The sequence below is a fragment of the Acomys minous genome (assembly GCF_964271855.1).
Source record: "Acomys minous genome assembly, chromosome: 8".
In the NCBI taxonomy this organism is placed as follows: Eukaryota; Metazoa; Chordata; class Mammalia; order Rodentia; family Muridae; genus Acomys; species Acomys minous.
The window spans coordinates 6,367,551-6,389,505 of record NC_140489.1 but is presented as its reverse complement, the minus strand read 5'-3'; the positions used below and the strand labels follow the sequence as shown (position 1 = coordinate 6,389,505).

The 21,955-nt window shown below is 39.8% G+C and overlaps 2 gene segments (V, D, J or C); both read right to left on the bottom strand.

Annotated features, from left to right (window-relative positions):
* Positions 1-21,955, bottom strand: part of LOC311603962 (Ig gamma-1 chain C region secreted form-like) — a 615,341-nt gene that overhangs the window by 345,374 nt on the left and 248,012 nt on the right.
* LOC311603394 (immunoglobulin heavy variable 3-11-like) lies at positions 345-21,192 on the bottom strand. The segment is given in 2 exons: positions 21,085-21,192; positions 345-667 (listed from the first exon to the last, which is right to left on the bottom strand).

Sequence of the window (21,955 nt, the reverse complement as noted above, 5' to 3'; positions counted from 1 at the left end):
AGAGACACAGAGAGACAGAGACACAGAGAGACAAAGAGACAAAAAGCCAGAGCCAGATGTAGACATAGAGAGAGACAGAGAAAAACCACAGTAAATACACATATCACAGTGGAAAAGTAAAAATTGATTAAGCATTTGGACCATTCAAGAATTACTATGTACTGTCTTTGTAGAGAGAATCCGCGTAGACAGTCAGCACATACACAGAAAAATCCAGCCCTCCATATCCTTCAGGACTCTCTGAACAGGTTGTAACTCTCTGTCACTCAGAGCTCTGTGTGTTCTCAGTGCCCCCTGCTGACCATCAGCTCCCTGCAGGGAGGTTTGAGTCTGAGTTCTCACTGTCATTCAGTCACTGTGTCTCTGGTACAGTAATATGTGGCTGTGTCCTCAGACCTCAGACTGTTCATGTCCAGGTACAGGGTGTTCTTGGCATTGTCTCTGGAGATGGTGAATCGGCCCTTCACGGCATCAGCGTAGTTGATGTTACTACTACCAGAATTAATGTATGCGACCCACTCCAGCCCTTTGCCTGGAGCCTGGCGGACCCAGCTCATATAATAGTTACTAAATGTGAATCCAGAGGCTGCACAGGAGAGTTTCATGGACTTTCCAGGCTGTACCAAGCCTCCACCGGACTCCACCAGCTGCACCTCACACAGGACTCCTGCAAACATGGATAATACTGGTCAGAAAAATGTCACAATTTTTTTCTTTCTGATGTCCACACAACACACAGCATCTCTTCTCCATAAATTACCTTTAAAAATCAAGACAAAGAAAACCAAGCTGATCCCCAAGTCCATGGTGAGTGGTCTGTGCTCAATGCTGATCACTGAATGGGAGGATCTGGGAATCCAGGGCTGAACTCCACTGACAGAGCTGCAGGGTCAGGGCAGGACTGTTTTTCATGGGCACAGAGAAGCCTCATTTGCATGTCTTCCTGCTGTAGCAGGCTATGTTGTTGGACCTGGGCAAGAAGCAGTGCTCAGAGCTCATATAAGGCATCAAAGGCTGATGACAGTTACAGAAGTTAACACAGAATGGTTGCTCTGTATGCAGCTTCCCATTGTTAAATATTCATCATACTTTATTCAGTTCTCCTTTGGGTACATACACACAACATATTGTGTATATATACTAGTATGACTCCACTGTATAATTAGAAAATTAAATATCTCCTCACACAGTTGTGTTTCTATATATGAGCTCAGTCTTTCCTATTGTGTGAACTAGACATGGTTTCTCCCTGATATAGCTGTTGGACAGGGTCATGAATGTATGGAAACATTATCAGAATTCCTTCTCTGTGATAAGCACACATGGCATTTTTCTCAATTTCAAATATTTCTGAGAGAACACTCTCTTCATGGGATAGAAGGCTTGCAAATGTGTCATCATTTGTTACTGCTGGTCGTCCACACAGTGTTTGCAATGGAGATGTTGTTATTGGCAGCACACTAGCTTGTTTTGCAACTGAAGTCTCCCCATGATTTCTTCAAATTCTGTCCAACATTGTCATCTTCCACTTTTACACCAGACAAGAAATCACTGTCTTTATGTTAGGCTTGACTTCATTTCCCCATCAGGAAATGCAGTTCCTGGGAGATGAGGAGACCGTGCGCAAAGCCACTGAAGGTGTGGCTGCTGAGAGAAGGTCAAGATATGAAGGCAAGGACAACCTCCCTGCCTGCTTATGCCTTCTGTACCCTTCCCCAGTACCTGTCACACTGACTATGTTTTCAGGATTTTAACTTTATCTCGTAGCTTCAGATGGGGACCACATGGCCTTGTTTTGGAGAGGTGAAGGGCCCCTTGATCATGTCCAACTTTTTGTCTTTCACTGTCTGAACCATGTTCCATAGGCTTGACCCTACCATATGGGTTCAGAACTAACACTTCACAGATGAGTATAATAAAGGAGGGATGTGCAATTTACAAAAGAATTATTTGATTAGCTCTGTAGCCCATTTTTAATTGGATTATTTGTTTCGTTAGTGTTTAATTTCTAGAGCTCTTTATATATTTTGGATATTAGTCCTCTGTCAGATGAAGGGAATGTGAAGATCATTTCCCAGTTTTTGTGGTACTGTTTTGTTGTCTTGACAGTGTTCTTTGCCATACAGAAGCTTTTCAGTTTCATGAGGTCCCATTTATTAATAGTTGATCTTAAAGCCTAAGGTGCTGGTGTTCTGTTCACGATGTTGTCCCATGTGTAAATGGGTGCAACAATCTTCCCTACTTTCTCTTCTATAAGAGTTAGGGTTTTTAGTTTTACATTTAAGGCTATTGATCCACATGGACTTTAGTTTTGTGCAGTGTTATAAATATGAATCTATTTACATTTACTCCATGTATACATACAGTAAGACCAGTTCCTCTGGCTTTATGGTCTGTGCTGAGAAGTCTTGTGTGATTCTGATAGGTATACCCTTTTATGTTACTTGGCATTTCCCCTTGAAGCATTTAATTTTTTCTTTGTTCTGTACATTTAGTGCTTATATTATTACTTGTTGGGAGGATGTTCTGTAGGACTCTTTCATGCTTGCAGGTATTTCTTTCTTCAGATTGTGGAGTTTTTCTCCAACAGTGTTGTAGCAACTATTTTCTGGGCCTTGGATCCATTTCTGTTCCTATTATTCTTAGGTGTCATCTTTTCATTGTGTAATTTGTTAATTGGATGTTTTGTGTCTGGAATTTCTTAGATTTAACATTTTCCTTGATGGGTGTATCAACTTCTTCAGTTGTATCTTCCACACCTGAGAATCTTCCTTCCAGCTCTTGTATTCTGTTGGTGATGCTTACCTATGTATTTCTGCTGTATGTTCTCTTTCTATACAGTTTCCTCAGTTTGTGCTTTCTTAATTGTTTTTATTTCCATCTTTATATATTGAACCATTTAATTCATTTCCTGACCTATTTTATTTTATTTTATTTTTTGTATTTTTCTGCATGTCTTTGAATGATTTACTCATTTCCACTTTTAACATTTCTATCAGTTTGGCTGTATATCCCTGTATTTCATTAAAGGCTTCCTCTTCAAAAGCCATACTTATCTTCATTAGCATATATTTAATGTCATTTCCCTGTGTTTTTTTTTGTGTTATTGTATCAGGGCTGCTTGCTGGTGGATAACTGAGTTCTGCAGATTACATGTTGCTCTGGCTTTTGTTGCTTGCATTTTTACTCTGGCCGTACCCATCTGGTTGTCTCTGGCATTAACTGGTGGTTCCTTGCCCCGTGGATTTCTGAGTTTTTTGGTAAGAGCGTTGGTGATAGAGCTGGATGTTCCTCTACGAGCTCTTCTCAGATTGGTGGGTAAATTCATTCTCTGACAGTCTGGTGGTATTCAGGGATCTGCCTGAAACTCTCCTCTGATGGATGATACTTAGCACCAATCAGGAGCCTGGGACTTTCCTCTCACCAGGGCAGTTTCTGGAGTCATATACCCTGTGACTGGCTCTCTTGCTTTATGGTTAATGAGCTACAGCTGCCCAGACACTGCACTCAGATCTGTTCTTGCTCTTTGCAGTTATGTTGGAGAATTTTGAGCTTAGAGGACATGATTTTGTCCTTTGGAAGATGGACTTCTCTTTGAAATAGCAGCTGGGGCTGTCTCTGTAGATCTTAGACGTCATAAGGCCTGAGGTTGAAGCTGTGTACATTGGTTGCCATACAGTATCCATCCACAGAACAGTGGAGGTAAGCCTGTGGTCAGAGGCTGAGAAGACACTCCTATGGTACCCTGGGACTTTCCTCAGCATCATCAGAGTGACTTGAGGTTGGACCTGTTTTCCCCTCACCATGGCCTTTCCTCTCATCTGGGAAACAGAGACATTGTAGTTTTGGTATCCGCAGCCACGGCCTGTCAGTCATTCTATAATCACTGCTCTTCTGCTGCTTTGATACCATGATACATCAGCACATCCATCTTGGTTCCCCTCTCTGATTCTTTCTTTCTTTCTTTCTTTCTTTCTTTCTTTCTTTCTTTCTTTCTTTCTCTCTTTCTCTCTTTCTCTCTTTCTCTCTTTCTTTCTTACAATGCTCTCTTAACAATTTATCTGTCCCTATCTGAATCACTATTATATTGCTGTGAAAAGAATCCATGACCAAAGCAATATTTATAGGAGAAAACATTATATTGGCGCTTGCTTACAGGTTCAGAGGTTAAGTCCATTATTGTTATGGAAGTGCGTTTTCCCAGTCCACGCTGAACCCATCACCATGTAGAACAAAATCTGTTATGGTTTAGAGGCCACTATTTTGAGAAGGGGTGTTGACAGGACTTATGGGAGAGTTGAGGAGGATGAGTATGTGAGTATTGGCAGCTCAGCAGCCTAGTGTGGAGGCTGTGGCTTTGAGAGCTGCAAAGATCAGCATCAATTCAGAAGCTTGTGTGTCCTGAGGCTTATGTACAGCCAGTACAGTCTTGGTGTTTGTTCACAAATTTGCAATGCAAACAGACTCTAAGTATAAAAAATGCTTACCTTGGGATGTATTTAAAATAATAAAACATGAAAATATTTGGCTGTGTTATTGAAGAAGTTTAGCTAATGAGCTTCAGTTTGCTGTGGAGAAATTATCAACCCAGAATCCAAGATGTAGTGGTTACCTTTTGCTCACTTTATAATATCTATTGAAAGTTTGCTGTGAAAGAAGTATGTTATTGCCTCAAAGTAAGAAGTATTTGAATTCATTTGGTCTGTTAAGTTTTCCTTCAAATCCATGCTGGATGAGAATATCTATCAGGTGCCTTTGTTTCCTTTTGTGGCATTGAGACTTAAGCCACATAAAACTTCCATAGCCTGCATTGCTGCCATATTACATGCTAATCTGTATAATACAAAACATCACAGCCATTCAACATGTTATTTATTTGACTGTTCTCTTTGTATACAATGAACATTGAAAGAAACAGAGACAATTAGAGAAATCCGCTGCCACAGACATGAGGATAAATCATAGAGGCTTTCTTTTACAAAGTTTCAGAGACCTCTGACTGTTTGGCATGATCTTTAGACATCCAAAACAGATGTTGTGGATTTGCTTGAGAAAGTTTGCTAAGTAAATTCATACAGGGAAAACTCTTCCCACAGAGAATGTTGAAAGATGCCATCTGGCCAAAGGCCAGAATGATACAATGATACAATGTTTTGCTCTGATTATGAGCACCCAAGCAGAAACTGCATGAAAGAAAAGTTAAGACTTTGGCATAACTGTTCCTGGCTAGACAGTCTAATGTTCCTTTACAATCTACTTTGGGAGGAATAGAAGGTGGGCTTGCAGCATCCTGCCTTGGAGATCTTTACAATGAAGGACCTGTTGGCAGTTAGAGTAGGCTTGGATAGCACACCTGTTGGCTTGGGATTGGGTGTAAGTCAAGTTGTTTCTTTATTAGAGAACATTTAACTCAAACCCTGTTTTTGTGGCCATCTTGAAAACACAATGGCTTTAATACAGGAAAATTTATGATTAAACTTTCCTGAGTATTGTTTAAGCAGAAGTAATAATCAGGTTATGTTGAGCATTGCTTGGAAATTGATTTTCTTTTTATGTATTATTTTACTTTATACAGAATTGTTTGTATTTCCTTGTTAGACTCTTCTCTTGTTTTTTGAGTTTTGAATGCGCTGTTGATTGTAAAAGATGGGAAAAATCATGATATAATCTGTACTAAAAAGTTGAACTTCACTTTAAATAAAATACTAGTGTTGGCCTAAGGAGAATAGCAAGCAAGTAAGAAACATGAGAGAGTAAGCTAAAGAGAGACAGACAGTGAGATAGATAGATGGAGAACAGCAAGCATGAAGAGATAGATAGATAGGAAATAGCAAGCAAGAAGAGAGTTAGAATGATGAAGAACAGCAAGCAAGAAGAGAGGGAGAAAAAACAAGAAAATGCAAATCTCTGTGTTTAATGAAAATGTCACTTTCATCGCTGCCAGCCTGTATGTGAGACTTTTTTGCCAGTTGTACTGAGGTTTCTAACTGTGAGTGTTCTACATGGTATTTGCCAGCATTGTAGTGGAACCATGTTCACATGTCAGGCCATAGGGACCTGTTTTTACCCATCCATATTTGTTTTTGTTCTTTCTATTACTGAATGTAACTCATACCATTATCAGTTAGGGTTCAATTTTTATTTCTCTGGTGATTAGAGATATGGGCTTTTTTGCAACTTCTTCTACTCAAATTCATTGGTCCAGGTGACTGATACATATCAGGATGGAGGGCAGAATGATGTGCAAGCAAGAGGACATGACCTCAGACTTCTGTGCTGTCTGAACTGTGTCATCCTTTGATTCACACCTCACACAGGTGATAAAAATGAATTGATTTTGAGAAAGTAAATGATATTGCTCTCTGTTATGTGACAAACAATATCCTAACCATTGGCGTTGATAGTTGAAACATGCTATTAATCAAAACGAGGAATGTGATTTTGAAATTTTACCCATTGAGTTAAGTCCTCATGTATACCACTTAAGAACTCTTCAGCTTCTGAACTGCTTCTCCAGCATCGGTAAGTAGTTCCCTCTTTTGTTTGATGCAGGTCTGTTTACAATGGCCTAAATATCACATTGAACTTGAAGAGCTTAGAACACATTTTATCAGTGACAACCAGACATGAATATAAAAAGAGAACATTTAATCTAACAGAACCTAAGAAACTGATCTCAGGCAAACTGAAATTGTTGGAAGGTTGACTATGGTTCACAGATTGCAGAATGAGAAGACTAAAAAGGCATATGGGAGAGATTATTTAAAATTGAGCCATATGTATATTGACAACAATTAATATATTGTGTTAATCATAGATAGAGAGGGTAGATTTTATTAGGCATCACCTGACAATATGTGTGTTTTCCCTTAACTGTGTACACGTATGTGAAAACATCATGATATGCAGAATACAACTAGGTTCACACATCACTTGACAACAATAGTTTAGGAATGTTTCTAAATATACAAGCGGAAGAAAAATAAACCGATTAATAACATCTCCCTTGTGGTTGTCAGATACACTGAACTGTAGTGAAGTTTTTTGATAAATGTTAACTAAATAGTGTATTTATTTTACATTTTAAATTATACCAACTTTTAAGTATACCTAAATTTTATTAAATGTTAAAAGTGGTTTATTACATTACTACATATACCACTGGTAGATTCATAATTATAATGTAGTCTATGACATTTTAATTCCTGAGTATTTTGCATCACTTAGAATAATTTAGAGGTATCAATATTTTTTAGCTTTTCCTGATAAGTAAACAATTTGAAAAGTCTATAATTCACTCAAAGAACTAACTAGTGGGAATAGTAATAGTGTTACTTAATATGGTAACAGAACATGACAAATTTGAGGGTATGAGGCACAGATGAATTTTATTTTCATGTCTGCTCAGACTGAATCAGGTCAATCAAGTTACCTGTGACCATCTCTCTGAGCAATAGAACTGTTGGGGCCTTCAGTTATTCCTGTAAAATCTATTTACTGAAACATCATACATGATTTATAAATTAGTTATTTACCTTCGTTTAGTTGACAGTGACATCAGGGTGATATTTCCTCATGATCAGATGGAATTAGGGAAAGAGCATCACTGAAGTCATGCCTGCTTATCATTTGCTATCAGGGGACACACTACAAGGACTCTCACACTGGTGCTTTGGATTGAGGTGTGGAGTTGCCAGGATTCTGTGTCACATCACCTGGCTATGTTTTCTTTCTAACTCCCTAGGACTAATCAGAAGACGTAATCAAGAGGAGTATTTCAAGGACCAGCCTCCTACCATTGCTACTTCTGTTCTACTCCAGAGGAAAATACTTGTCTGAGCTTAATTGTTCAAAAACTTACAACTCTATGGATATTTAGATGCTCTTGTGGTCCACAGTGTTAGAATGTCAAGAATATGTCCTATATTTTCTTGGTCAAATGGAAATGTTTGAGACTTAGAAATGCTTGTCCTTGGCTCTGACATATTTTTGGTCTAATCGATCTGTTTAAAAAATTTGTCCTGCTCATCCAGTTTTACTTCCAAGCATGTAGGCTGATGCTCAACTTGACCCAGATAAATATGGCAGCAGATCCATTGCTTTCTGCACAGTGTGGAACTTTAGGATTCACTGTTATCTGCAATGATCTTCGGATTTTAACAGTCTGCTCAATTTGGCCCCGAAGCTTCATCACACAGCACTGGTGTCACCAGAGGAGTTTCCAGAGGAGCCACAGTCTCAGATGAACAGATTCTCTTCTCCTTTTTAAAGCTGCTCAAGTACTTTAGCATGGGTCCCTCAGCCAACAATGAATCTGAATGACACTTTTCCAACACACGTAAGAGACACCAGGTTCTTTCTGTCAGCTGCACCAGATTTCATGAAGAGTAACTATGGATGCTTTGTAAGCTTCAAAGCACCAACAAGAACTTAACACCATAGATTCAGCTGTCTGAGGGAAGGGCTGAGGAGAGATGGGGCAGGGACTGTAGCTGACACCAGCTGGAAAGTATACACAGGTGTCTGCGAATTTCATGATTTGAGGTACACAACACACCTGATGAAAATCCATAATTTTGGCTTGTGAGATGTAAGGTAATTTTTACCATGAGAAAGCGCATTAAAAATTAAATATGTCAAAATGACAACCAACTAAATATTTTTTGGGTCCTTTTGGTTCAGAAGAAGGAAATAATGGAGATTTTAGTTTCCAAGCAACCTTGGAAAATCACAGTATCTCCAGGAAGCTTCAGTTTGTCTGTCACAAGAGCTAGAGTACAAAGGATGAATTACTGAAAACTCAAAAGTGTCAAATTCTCTTCCAAAAAATTCCAATTATCAACTGCCATAATTTCAGTCTCTTTTTAAAATATAAGCATATTCACTTACATACACACACATTCATATTCAAATATATATCATATATGCATATATAAGATTTTATATATATATATCAATATGTTATAATTTAACCCATATATATATATACTTTTATATGTTCCACATACATGGATATAAAATGTATATATTATATAATTCTATAGATAGACAATATATAACTATATAATTTATATGTTCCATGTATATGGATATAAAAGGTTTTATATATATATATGCATTTATATGGACATATAAAATTGTATCCCATTTAGTCTGATACCAAGAAATAAATGAATAGATTAGATGATTTGAGGGTAAAATATTTTGTTTTAGTATATCAACAAAAGCCAAGTTTGGTAGGATATGACAGGGAGAAGGGCTTTTACATGATAGCCTTGCCTGGGATAAGAAACTATTGTTCTTAGTATTGAAATACAAGTGCATGCAGCTAGTCTTAAATTCCTTAAATGTAATCATCTAGAAAGTCCATGCTTGGCTTCAGTGCCCCCTGCTGGTTTGAGCATGCCAGTAGAAAGGGTTTTTTTGTGCAGGCTCAGAGTTGAGTTTCCACACTGTGTCTTTGGCACAGTAGTACATGGCTGTGTCCTCAGTCTGCAGACTGTTCAGTTTCAAGAAGACCTGGCTCTTGGAGGTGTCTCTGCTGATGCTGAGCCAGGATTTGAGAGCCGAATTATACTCTGTGCTCCCAATGTTCCTTATAAATTCCATCCACTCCAGACCCTTTCCTGGAGGCTGGCGGACCCAGTGTACATTATAACTGGTTAATGAGAACCCAGATACTGTGCAGGTGAGAGACAGGGTCTGTGAGGGCTGCACCAGGTCAGGTCCTGACTCCTTCAGCTGCACCTGGGACAGGGCACCTGGTGACAAATTAAGATCACAATCACTCACACATCCCATAGATGACATGCCAAGGTCCCTCTTCTGAAGCCCTGAAACACTTACAGCTTGGAAAGGTCACCAGGCAGAGGAGCAGCAGCAGGACAGCCATGCTGTGATGGAGGCTCCAGTGAGAAGGACATGGGGCTTCTCAGCTAGGCCTGGGCTTTCAGCCTGAGACTGAGGGCTGCTTTGCATTGGGGGAGGGTCCTGAGAGGATAAAAGGAAGAACACAGCAAGAATGCTAGTTTCATTTCCATGCAAAAGTAATTCAATTCTCCTTTTTAAATTGTTGTATAAACAGTCTTACTGCCTCCTTCTGCCAACACTAATCTAGACCTGGCAGCTTCTAGCTTCCATTCAATCTAATCGAGGCCTAGAATATTTTCAGCATCTGAGATTAACTTCTTAACAAACTCACCCTCACTTGTTATTTCTGAACACTGGACGGGCTAGTTCAGGACCCTTATTGTGCCTGAACTCTTCTACCAGCTGATTTATTTAATTTAGCTTCTCTCTTGGCCTGGAATTGCTCAGATTGGCCTCACACTAAGTCAGCAATCTGCTCTAATCTTCTGGCCTCTCATTTTCTGGCTCATTCAGTCTTCACCTGAGTTCTCTCTTTGCAGCACCCTCTCTAATACTGTTCTGGAAAAACTGCCTTCTCCTCTGAAAAACTGCCTCTTAAGTAGCTTCCCTTACCACACTGTTCTCCTTAGGGTTGGGAGTATCCTCTTCTGTCAAATCGTCTGTGATTCATGAACTTTTCTGCTGCTCAATTAGACATCACTTTCAAACATGGGTGCTTCCTTCTGCAAACTAACTTTACCCTTGTTTGGGATTTAAGACGTGTACCACCACCACACCTGGACCCACACTTTTCTTAACATGATTCTGGCTCTATCCATGTCTGGTCTTGAACTCAGATCTGTTTGCCTCTGTTTCTTGGATTAATGCATGTTTGTATTCTAGCTGGATCATACAGACCTAGAAGGTCTTTGGATGTGATCTCTTGCCAGAACAGCCATGGTCTGAATTAACATTCCACTACGTTTCCAAGTGTCTGAGATGTGCCTTGAGGTTTCTGAGGGAGTAGTCACAATAAATCAGGAATATTTTTGCTTCTGCCTGGATATGCAGTTCCATATGACAGGAAATTGTATGATTCACATTGTACAAAACCTTAAATGGGTCCATATTCCTGCTGTGCAGGCAGAAGAGGGTAGCACATCCCCAGTGCATGTGTATGTCCCTGTCAATTCCAGCAGAAGCTGAGGATGAAATTTAGTCTTATGATGCCCATTGGCTCTTAGTCATGTGAAAGTCCCACTAAGGAAGTCCTTAAACTTTTATCTTAGTATCAATCATGTAAATTTTGCTTTTTTCACTCACTAGGAAATCCCAATTGTGAGGGAGAAATTCACAAACATTTAGTATAAGTGATTATAAATGTTTGTCTAAGAGGAGACACACGGGATTGACTTTCCTGTCATGTCAGTGGGCTCAGAGTATTTCCCTGCACACATGGGAACTTCCTACTTGGAGAGGAGGTCCTGATTTATGTTTGTTTGTGTGTGTCTCCATCTGCCTGTCTGTCTGTCTGTGTGTGCTTTTATGTTTCTCCTTGTCTTTTTACAGTTTGAAACACATCACAAATCAAGGATCCTAAATAAGATTATTATTGCATTGCTGAGGGATCGTAAAATCAGCTGTTCACAAAACCTCATAAAATGAAGTAGTATGTGGGAGGGATCCAACACACAGGCACCTACCACACACCTTGTTTCAGCTGCAGGACAGCAGTGACCATTATGTCACCTAAGACTGAGCTGAGACACAGAAAACACCAGCACCTGTAACCAACAGGTTGAATGTGGCCTCTGGCCGCCCAGAAATACCACAGAAAGACTCTGGTCCTCACCGGTTGGAAGGCTAATGCCACCCATCTGGCTGGTGGGCAGCCTCTGGCTCCTGGTCTCAGGCACACTTGCCTGGCTGAGGGGAAGCTTCTGAAATCCACAGGACATTGAAAGGGCCTTGTCATTCAAAATCTCCAGCATCTGTGGGTCCTAGTTCTGAGCAGACACCACAGTATGGAACATGAGTGAATCTGACCACAAGTCACCTAAAAACCTACAGAAGGATATGGCTGGCCAAGCAACCATCAGAGATCCTATGTGTGCACACAGAGTCTGAAATCCCAGGGTACAGATCGATCCTTGGCTTAGAAAATCCACCAACATTTGTGGTTTCAAGCCCTAAGCAGATGCCACAGTTGAAAATACAAGTAGATATTACATCAGGTCTCCCAGAAAACCCTCACAAAGCTTCAGGTAGACAAAGAGCCACCATGCTACTGGGTATGCCTGGCTGGCGAGCAGCATATGAAATCCCTAGGCACAGAAAGAGCCTTTTCTCACCAAAACCCCAGCGTCTGTGGCTCCAAGCCCAAAGCAGACACAACAGTATGGAACAGAAGTAGATCTGACCCCAGGTCACCCAGAAAGAACACAGAGAGCTCCAGGTCTTCAAGCAGCCACCAAACACAGGCTCCAACCAGAGATATCGCAACAGGAAGAGGTCAGAGTAAGAACAGGAACAACTATCCCCAGGACCATTGGACATCACCAGAAAGCAGCAGGCTCACCAAAACAGCCAGTCCTGGAGATACTATCACCAACAATACACAGGAGAAGGATTTCAAATCTGGGTTATCAAAATGTTAGATGCTTTAAGGAGGAAATTAAATTCCTCAAACTAGAACAGGAGTATAAAAGAAAGAGGTGAAAGAGTTGAACAAATCACTTCAAGAAATTAGTGAAAGACAACAAACTACCATCAAACATTAAAAGGAAATGAACAAAAAGTTTCAAGACCTAAATGTGGAGAAGACTCAATAAAGAAGACACAATCTGAGATAATACTGGAAATGGAAAACCCAGGGAAGAGGAAAGGTTCTACAGACACAAGCATTAAGAGCAGAATTCAAGAAATTGAAGAAACAATGTCAGGGATAGAAGCTATGACTGAAGAAATGGATACAGCAGTCAAAGAAAATGTTACATCTAAAAACCTCCTGACAGAGAATATCCAAAAAATCTGGGAAACTATGAAAAGACCAAATCTAAGAATCATAGGAATAGAAGAAAAAGAAGACTCCCAATTGTCAGGCCAAGCAAATATGTTCACGAAAATCATAGAAGAAAAGCTCCCCAATCTAAGGGAATAATGCAGATAAATAAATATGAGGCCTTCTGAACTCCAAACAGATTGGACCAGAAAAGAAAATCCTCCCACACATCATAATCAAAACAGTAAACACACAGAAAAAAGAAATAACATTGAAAGCTGCAAGAGAAAAAATGCACGTCACATATGAAGGCAAACTTATCATTACACCTGACTTCTCAATGGAGACTATGAAAGCCAGAAGGGTCTGGACAGATGTCATGTACTCAAAGAGACCACAGATGCCTACCCAGACTACTATACCCAGCAGAACTTTCAATCACCACAAATAGATAAAAGAAGACATTCCATGACTAATCTGAGATCAAACCGTACCTAACCACAAGTCCAGCTATACAGAAGATACTAGAAGGAAAACTCCAACCCAAGGAGGGTAACATTACCCAGGGAAACAAAGGAAACAAATAACACCACATCTACAAAAACAAAAGAAGGGAGCTCACACTCACAGACACACAGTCAACGAATATCAACATCATAATAATAGGAACCAATAACCATGGTTCATTAATCTTTCTCGACATCAATTACCTCAGCTCCCCAATGAGGAGACACAGACTAACAGAATGGATGTATAAACAGGACTCATCATTCTGTTGCATATAAGAAACACAGCTCAGCATTAAAGATAAATTTTACTTATGATGAAAGGGTTGGGAAAAGGTATTTTAAGCATAGGTACCCAAGACACAAGCTGGAATAGCCATCCTAGTATCTAGTAACGCTGGTGTTTAGTTTTTTGAGTTCTTTTTATATTTTGGATTTTACCCTTTGGTCAGATGTAAGGTTGGGAAGAACTTTTCCCAGTCTGTACATTGTCTGTTTGTTCTGTTGACAGTGTCCTTTGCTTTACAGAAGCTTTTCAGTTTCATGAGGTCTCATTTATTAATAATTGATCTAAGGGCCTGCGCTGTTGGTGTTCTGTTCAGAAAGTTGTCTCCTGTGCCAATGAGCTCAAGGCTCTTTCCCATTTTTTCTAACAGATGGCCATCCTACCCAAAGTACTCTACAGATTCTATGCAATTCCCTTTCAAATTTCAACACAGATCTTGAAAGAACAATGCTCAACTTCATTTGGAAAAACAACAAAAAATCTGAATTGCTAAGACAAACCTGTACAACAAAATATCTTCTGGAGTTATCCACATCACATATATCAAGCTGTACTATAGAGCAACAAGAACAAAACTGTCTTGGTCCTGGCATAGAAACAGACGTGGATCAATGGAATTGTGCTGAAGACTCAGAAATAAACTCACACATCTGTACAATTGATTTTTGCCAAAGAAGACAAAACCTTACAATGGTAATAAGAGAGCATCTTGAAAAAACAGTGCTGGTCTAACTGGATGTTCACTTGTAGAAAAATACTAATAGACTCTTATTTATCACTCCTCACAAAACTAAAGTCCAAGTGTATTTAATATCTCAACCTAAAGCCAGACACACTAGGAAATCATTTGTATAATAAAGAATTTTTAGATGAATCTAGTCTAAAGTGCAAAACACCACCTTGTGACAAGACTGCAAAACAAAAGTCCAAAGCCATTAAAAGGAAGCTCTATAGTGATTTTGTTGTCCCTACTTTCCCCAGGTGTTCTTGGCCATTGGGCCATGATAATAAGGCAGCAGAAGCAATGGATGGCATTTGTACATCCTTGAGTATAATGGAAAATGCTTCTGGGAATTAGCACAAAGAGGAAGCTCATTTTATTGTTTTAGGGGTAAGGCATATTAAGGTTCTTAGATTTACAGGCAGGATGTATTGATTGATCATAACACAGTGCCTACTTGTCATATGGGCAGGGGGAAGGACCCATATTCTTGAGCTAAGTCATGTAGTGATTGTGGGAGGATCTGTGCAGGGTCATCCTCTAAGAAAGGTCAGGAATCTGTGTGTAGAGACACTCTTAACATAAGGTCATGGAAAGCATAGGGATATTGAAAGACACTCACACACACACACACACACACACACACACACACACACAGGAACATATAAGGTTATATAAAAGAACATGTTAAATCATTACATATCTTGATAATATTAGTGAAAAAACAAATGCATTATGGAAATCATGTTAGCTCAGCACCTTCAGAAAATTGTGTAGTCAGTTATTATCTGTGCTTAATGTCCAATCCTACAGCAAGCAGTTCTTCACTAAGAAATTCCTTCTAAGAGAAACACAGTTGATGGGCTCTGTTCACAGTTTTCTCAAGTGAGGTGTCACATGAGCCACAGAAGTACACAGGAAACATCGAGGTAACAAAGTCATTCTAGTTCAATCCACTTCACACTTGAGTCCACATATTCTCTTCTGAAACATTGATTGAAATTATTTTAAAAGATAACCATGTCCTTCTGATTTCTAGAACTGCTTAAAAGTAAATTATGTATAAACATGTTTCACAATTGAGATCAATGTGTGACTGGTTCAGAAGGAGTGAGTCTCCTTGGATTTCAGTGTTGGTTTCTTCAGGCCATCATTCTGTATTTAAGGGTGATGGTTTCCAAATGTGGTGTTTCAGGCTATAAACCTTCTCACACTTATCCCACAGGATTGAAGTTAATTAGCACTTCCCTGAGAGACCACAAATTCAGACTAGAAAACCTTTTCTATGTGTTCAGGTTGTATCGTGGTGTTTGTTGATTTATTATCTCTGAGCTCATGACCAATAACATTGTCAGTTTTCACTGCTGAAAAGTTATATAGAATACAGATTTTATGTTTAAGACACAGAGAAAAACCTGCCTTCCTATAGTTGCAAATGCTTGAAAATCACAGAAATATTACTAGAACGAATTCAACACATCAAAATCAGCCCAAAACTCGATAAAAGCAGGTTGAATTCTCCATGGAAGGGTCCAGTAAAATAATTGTAATACGGTGTTTTGGAATTCAAATGTAAGTTTATTCTTCACACACACATGTGTATATATATATATATATATATATATATATATATATATATATATATATATGTGTGTGTGTGTGTGTGTGTGTGTGTGTGTGTGTGTGTGTGTACTAATAAGTGGTATTGTGCCCATATAACCTAATTATAATAGAAGGTTCACTTCTGCCATATTTAAAGTTCTATTGCATGCTGTTAAGGATAAATAAGTTATATATGTTTATTATTAGATGACAAGATCATGGTCATATCAATTGCTGGTCTACATTTATCAGAAGGTTTACATCTTAGATATTATTCTCTAAAAAGTTAAGGTAGGATAGTTAGAAAAGGTCTTCAAAAAAAACAAAAACATGCATAATATGGTGTTTTAAAATGTTTTTATTATTTGAAAGACTCACAGACAACTAGACAGGTTAATTCCTGGCAACACACAGTCTCCCTCAAAGAGGATGATCAGCATCAGAACGTCCTTATGAAGATGGCTTCAAATGTGGCAAACAAGCCACTGGGGAAAATGTCCTCAATTCTATCATAGACAAAATTCTGTCTAAAAAAAGTACAAGCTTGCATGCATGCAGAGTTGATGGCCAAACTCTGCCAGGACAACATAAGCAAGTCCTCAATAGTTCCTGCCTCATAAGTATGTCTGTCAAAAGGCTGAAGAAGTTGCTCCAACATAATAGAGGGAGTTGGGCCACTACTCAGGTAGAAAACTGTCTCTATCATCCTCTCATTTGGAAAGCTACTAACATGCACTCCTGGCATGCTCAGGTATTCACGTTCATTCCTTCCCATGTCTCTGATGGAGTTGAAGACCAGGTAGCTTAGTTTTACAATGAAGCATAGTTGTTTAGGGATTAAGATGTTTTTACATCTAGATAGATGGGTTAAGTTGATAATGACAAGATGTGACGGAGATTGATTTACATTTAGAATTTGAGAGGCACCATGATAGGAAAGATGTGTTCTTCAAGGCTGTCAAATACAAATATCCAAAACACTAAGAATATAGCATTTATATAGCTCCAGATTGTGTCATGGTTCTTCTTGCTTTAGGTAGTTTATTGTATATATGTGAATAATATAAATGTATATGTAAAAATAAAAAAATATTTTAAACAATAACTGTGCTTAACTCAGCTGCAAGACATCCTGTTTCAGGTTGTGAATGCCAACATGAAACATCGATAATATTAGAGTTTTGTATTTGTGATGAAAATAATTTTAATTTTGAGATTTTCAAAGATTGTGTGAGTGAATAATGAGATTCACCATTATCCATCAATGTGGCAAACCTGCAATAGAAATCTCAAATGGTGGACATTAGAGTCTTTAAGCAGTGTTTAAAAAACATAATTAATCAGAGTCCTTGGTGACCTCTCTTTGTATAAGAGTAACAGGTGACAGAATATTCTCAGAGATGGAGAGTGCTCGGATCATACTGCTGGGTCCTCATCCTATCTAAGCAGTGAGGCCACTTCCTACAGCAGTCATCAGGCGAGAGCCCCCAATTTCCATGCTGGCTTCCTTACACTGATGAGCTGAAGTCCACAGAAGCACAGCCTGATCACTGTGCACTTGACTCAGACTCATTTCTATGGCTTCTGTGATGAGAGTCCCAAGACTGTGAAAACTGTGTGCTGAATCAACATGTGGAGCTTCTCATTCAGTGACCTAAGCTCTGCAGTGACACTGGGCACAGCAGGAGTGGGAGGCTGAGGTCCTTTAGAACACCTGTGCCTCGGGATTCCTTCCTCACAGTGCAGAACCTCCCTGAGAGTGAAACAAAAAAGCTTAGAGACATCCATCTCTCATCCATCCCCTGCATCAGCCAGCCTTCTAGTGCCCAATGTCCTTTCCTCTCTCTTCCCTTTACCTTCAGGGACGCATGCTTTCCTACAGAGGACACATATTTCCACAGCTTTTCATTCTCTGCATCATTGTTCATCATAAACAATCATCAGGGAAGGAAGTGAAGGAGGTCAGGAACCTGGATGCTGAAGCTGATGCTTAGGGCAGCAGTGTAGAAAGTCATGATTTTCCAAACGTGTGTGCTCTTTACTTAACCACAGAAATGGTTGTGAGACTAATGTGGACTGGACTTCAGTAACACATCCCAGTGACCTTGGTCACTTCAATCCTGATGATACACATAATTTCCATATTTGGCTGATGATATACTATCATTGTGTTTTTAGGACCATGTAAAAAACCTCTTATAATTTGGCAGCCGATGGTCTCAGAATGCGGGCCCATCAGGTGCCTCCATCGTCAACAGATACATAATTGTAACATTGTCAGGCATCCCAAGGTGTGCAGAGAAAATAAAGTAACAATAAAAAATTCTGATTTAGTTGCCACCCAAAGGTCTTAAAACAAGAAGCATAAATTTGAAGTGTTCATTTTGCTATAGTGTATATTTTGATAGACTTCTTTGACATGCCATCACTTTGATCCTTCTCCTGTCTTCACATAGGATACTCTGAAAAGTGACACAAAGGGGATTGAGGAGCCCATTGGGAAATAACAGTTAAGAAAATATTTGTGATGCACACATAGTCTGAGAATCCCTTGGCTGATGAATGAGCTTAGTGAGGACAGATTCAACACAGGGAGATGGGGAGTGTGATGATGGCCTTTGTCTTGTAGACAGCTCAGTCCTATTCCAGTGGCCTCCTTTTTTAAAATGAGGATTTAGGAGCATTTGACTCCTCTCTTCCTTTGCTTTAGTGTTGCAATTTTCAATCTTGTTTCTCAGTTTTCCAGTCTCCTTCTCTGCATTATTCTGCAAAGACTTATATATATTTACAAATATACAGCAATTAAAGGTCTTTGGATTTTGGCTCTAAGAAGACATTTGTTACCAAAATTTTAGAATCTTTTAAGAAATGTCCGTTGGAAATTTAGGCAAAATCAATGAAATTGTCAGGCTCAGGCACGAGCTGGTCTGGACCAGTCTTCAGTTACCTAGTCATTCATTACTGCAGCTGAGACTGGGAAGCTGTCATGGGCCTGAGGTTAAAGCCCCAGCTCCCTCTCAGGAACATGAACATTGTTCTCATATGGGTGAATTGCCCAGACAGGCATACGAGGGCAGAGTATGTAGAATCACTTTGTAGGTTCACTCATGGCTTCTGCCTCATTTTCCAAATCTCTGAAAAAGGGGCAAACAGGTGAATACAGAGTTCTCTCCTTCCATTTCTCCAAAACTCACAGGACAACAGTGTATTGAAGTCACAGCTGTGTCATCATCACAGAGCACACACTCCATGACAATCTGCCATACTTACATCAAGGCCAGGAGCATAATGCTTCCAGTTCATCCTACTTGTTTTTGGTGACTCCATCCACGTGATCCCAGAATGCCTTGGAGAACAATGCTCTATTCTACTGCTAAGTGCCACACAAGAGTACATCTGTGTTTGAGATGCTGATCCTTAAGTCAGAATGAGTGAAAGATTCTTTACACCATGATCAGGGGTAGAATTGTAAACACAATCCTTAGATGCCTGGAGGAAAGAAAAAGATTCACATGTTAAAAGGAAATAATTTATGTTCTTTATGTTCAAGAGCACTATAAAATTAAACTTTAGCAAATAAACAGAGAGGAAGAAAAGACACATTACCTGTTGAGTGGGTTAGAAGCTATTTGAATCTAGGTCTCACTCAGTAAGAATCACTACCTACATTGGCCTCACTTCTCAGTGCAGGAGCCTAACACACTTTTTATTACCAGCCCTACAGCTGGTTAGGGATGGTTCTGTTGTGTATGGTTTGTGTGAGGATGAAGGAGACACTGAAGGTCATTTGGGATAATGGATCACTGGCCCTGCCTGATTTCCCTGTTGGCTCTAACTTGAATCTCACACAGTCTCTAGTGGTGGAATCTTACTGAGTCTCTGCCCTGAGTCTTGACTTCCACAGTCTCATGTGTCCTTTGCTTCTTCTGGATCTGATCCTGGTCCCCATACAGTATCCTGTCTGCCCTGTGTGATGTTCTGCATTTCTTCAAGTCAAACTTTTTCCTACATTTAAAATAGTCTATGTGTTGTGGAAACTGTTCTATGCTTAAATTTCTTACCACATAAGAACAAAGAACTGAGCTTGGTGCTTCATAAGTACAAAAAGAGGTAGGTATGGTAGCCAAGAAGTAATCCCACTCTGGCCCCATTAGACAGTGTGTGTGTTCCTTGGGACTAATTAGCCAGCCAAACTATCCAGATGCTGAGATCCAGGCCAATTAATGGAATTTTTTTTCAAAAGTATAGTGTAGATTAATAGAAGAGAAAGAGAGAGAGAGAGAGAGAGAGAGAGAGAGAGAGAGAGAGAGAGAGAGAGAGAGAGAGACAGACAGACAGACAGACAGACAGACTGAGACAGACAGAGAGACAGAGACAGAAATAGGCAGAGACAGAGAGACAAAGAGACAGAGACAGATATAGACAGAGAGAGTGACAGAGAAAAAAATACTGTAAATACACATATCACAGTTGAAAACTGAAAGTGGAATAAGCACTTGGACAATTCAAGGATTACTATGCACTGAACTTGCAGAAAGAATCCCCTTGGACAGGCAGCCCACACTCAGAAGAATCCAGCCCTCCATGTCCTTCAGGACTCTGAACAGGATGTAACTCTCTGTCACTCAGAGCTCTGTGTGTTCTCAGCGCCCCCTGCTGACCATCAGCTCCCTGCAGGGAGGTTTGAGTCTGAGTTCTCACTGTCATTCAGTCACTGTGTCTCTGGCACAGTAATATGTGGCTGTGTCCTCAGACCTCAGACTGTTCATGTCCAGGTACAGGGTGTTCTTGGCATTGTCTCTGGAGATGGTGAATTGGCCCTTCACGGCATCGGCGTAGTTGATGTTACTACTACCAGAACTAATGTATGCGACCCATTCCAGCCCCTTGCCTGGAGCCTGGCGGACCCAGATCATCCAGTAGCTACTGAATGTGAATCCAGAGGCTGCACAGGAGAGTTTCATGGACTTTCCAGGCTGTACCAATCCTCTGCCGGATTCCACCAGCTGCACCTCACACTGGACTCCTGAAAACATGGAGAATACTGGTTAGGAAACAGTTGTAATGTTTCTCTTTCTGATGCCCACACAACACACAGCATCTCTTCTCCATAAATTACCTTTTAAAATCAAGACAAAGAAAACCAAGCTGATCCCCAAGTCCATGGTGAGTGGTCTGTGTTCAGTGCTGATCACTGAATGGGAGGATCTGGGAATCCAGGGCTGAGCTCCTCTGCCAGAGCTGCAGGGTCAGGGCAGGACTGTTTTTCATGGGCACAGAGAAGCCTCATTTGCATGTCTTCCTGCTGTAGCAGGCTATGTTGTTGTACCTGGGCAGGAAGCAGTGCTCAGAGCTGATAAAAGACATCAAAGGCTGTGGACAGTTACAGAAGTTAACACAGAATGGTTGCTCTGTATGCAGCTTTCCATTGTTAAGGATCCTTCATACTTTATATAGTTCTCTGTTGTGCACATGCACACAACATGCTGTGTGTTTATCCTGCTATGTCTCCCAGTACAAATGTGAAATTAAATAGCTCCTCACACAGTTTTGTTTCTATAGAAGAGCTCAGTTTTTCCCATTTCCTGAACTGGATATGTTTTCTCTCTGATGTGGCTCTTGGACAGGGTCATGACTTTATGGAAAAGTTCTCAGAATTCCTTTTCTGTGATGAGGACAATTGAGACTTTTCTAAATTTTAGTAATTTTTGAGAGACCACTTTCTTCTTGGCATAGGAGTTTTGCAATTATGTCATCCTTTGTCACTGCTGGTATTCCACTCAGTGTTTGCAATGCAGACATTTTTATTTGCAGCACACTGATTTGTTTTGCAACTGAAGTTTCCCCGTGATTTCTTCAAATTCTGTCTACCATTCTCATCTTCCATATTTATATCAGACAACACATCACTGTCTTTGTCTTAGGCTTGATGTCATTTCCTGAAATTTATACAATTAGTATAACAGTTCCTTTTAGATGAATTTTAGTCA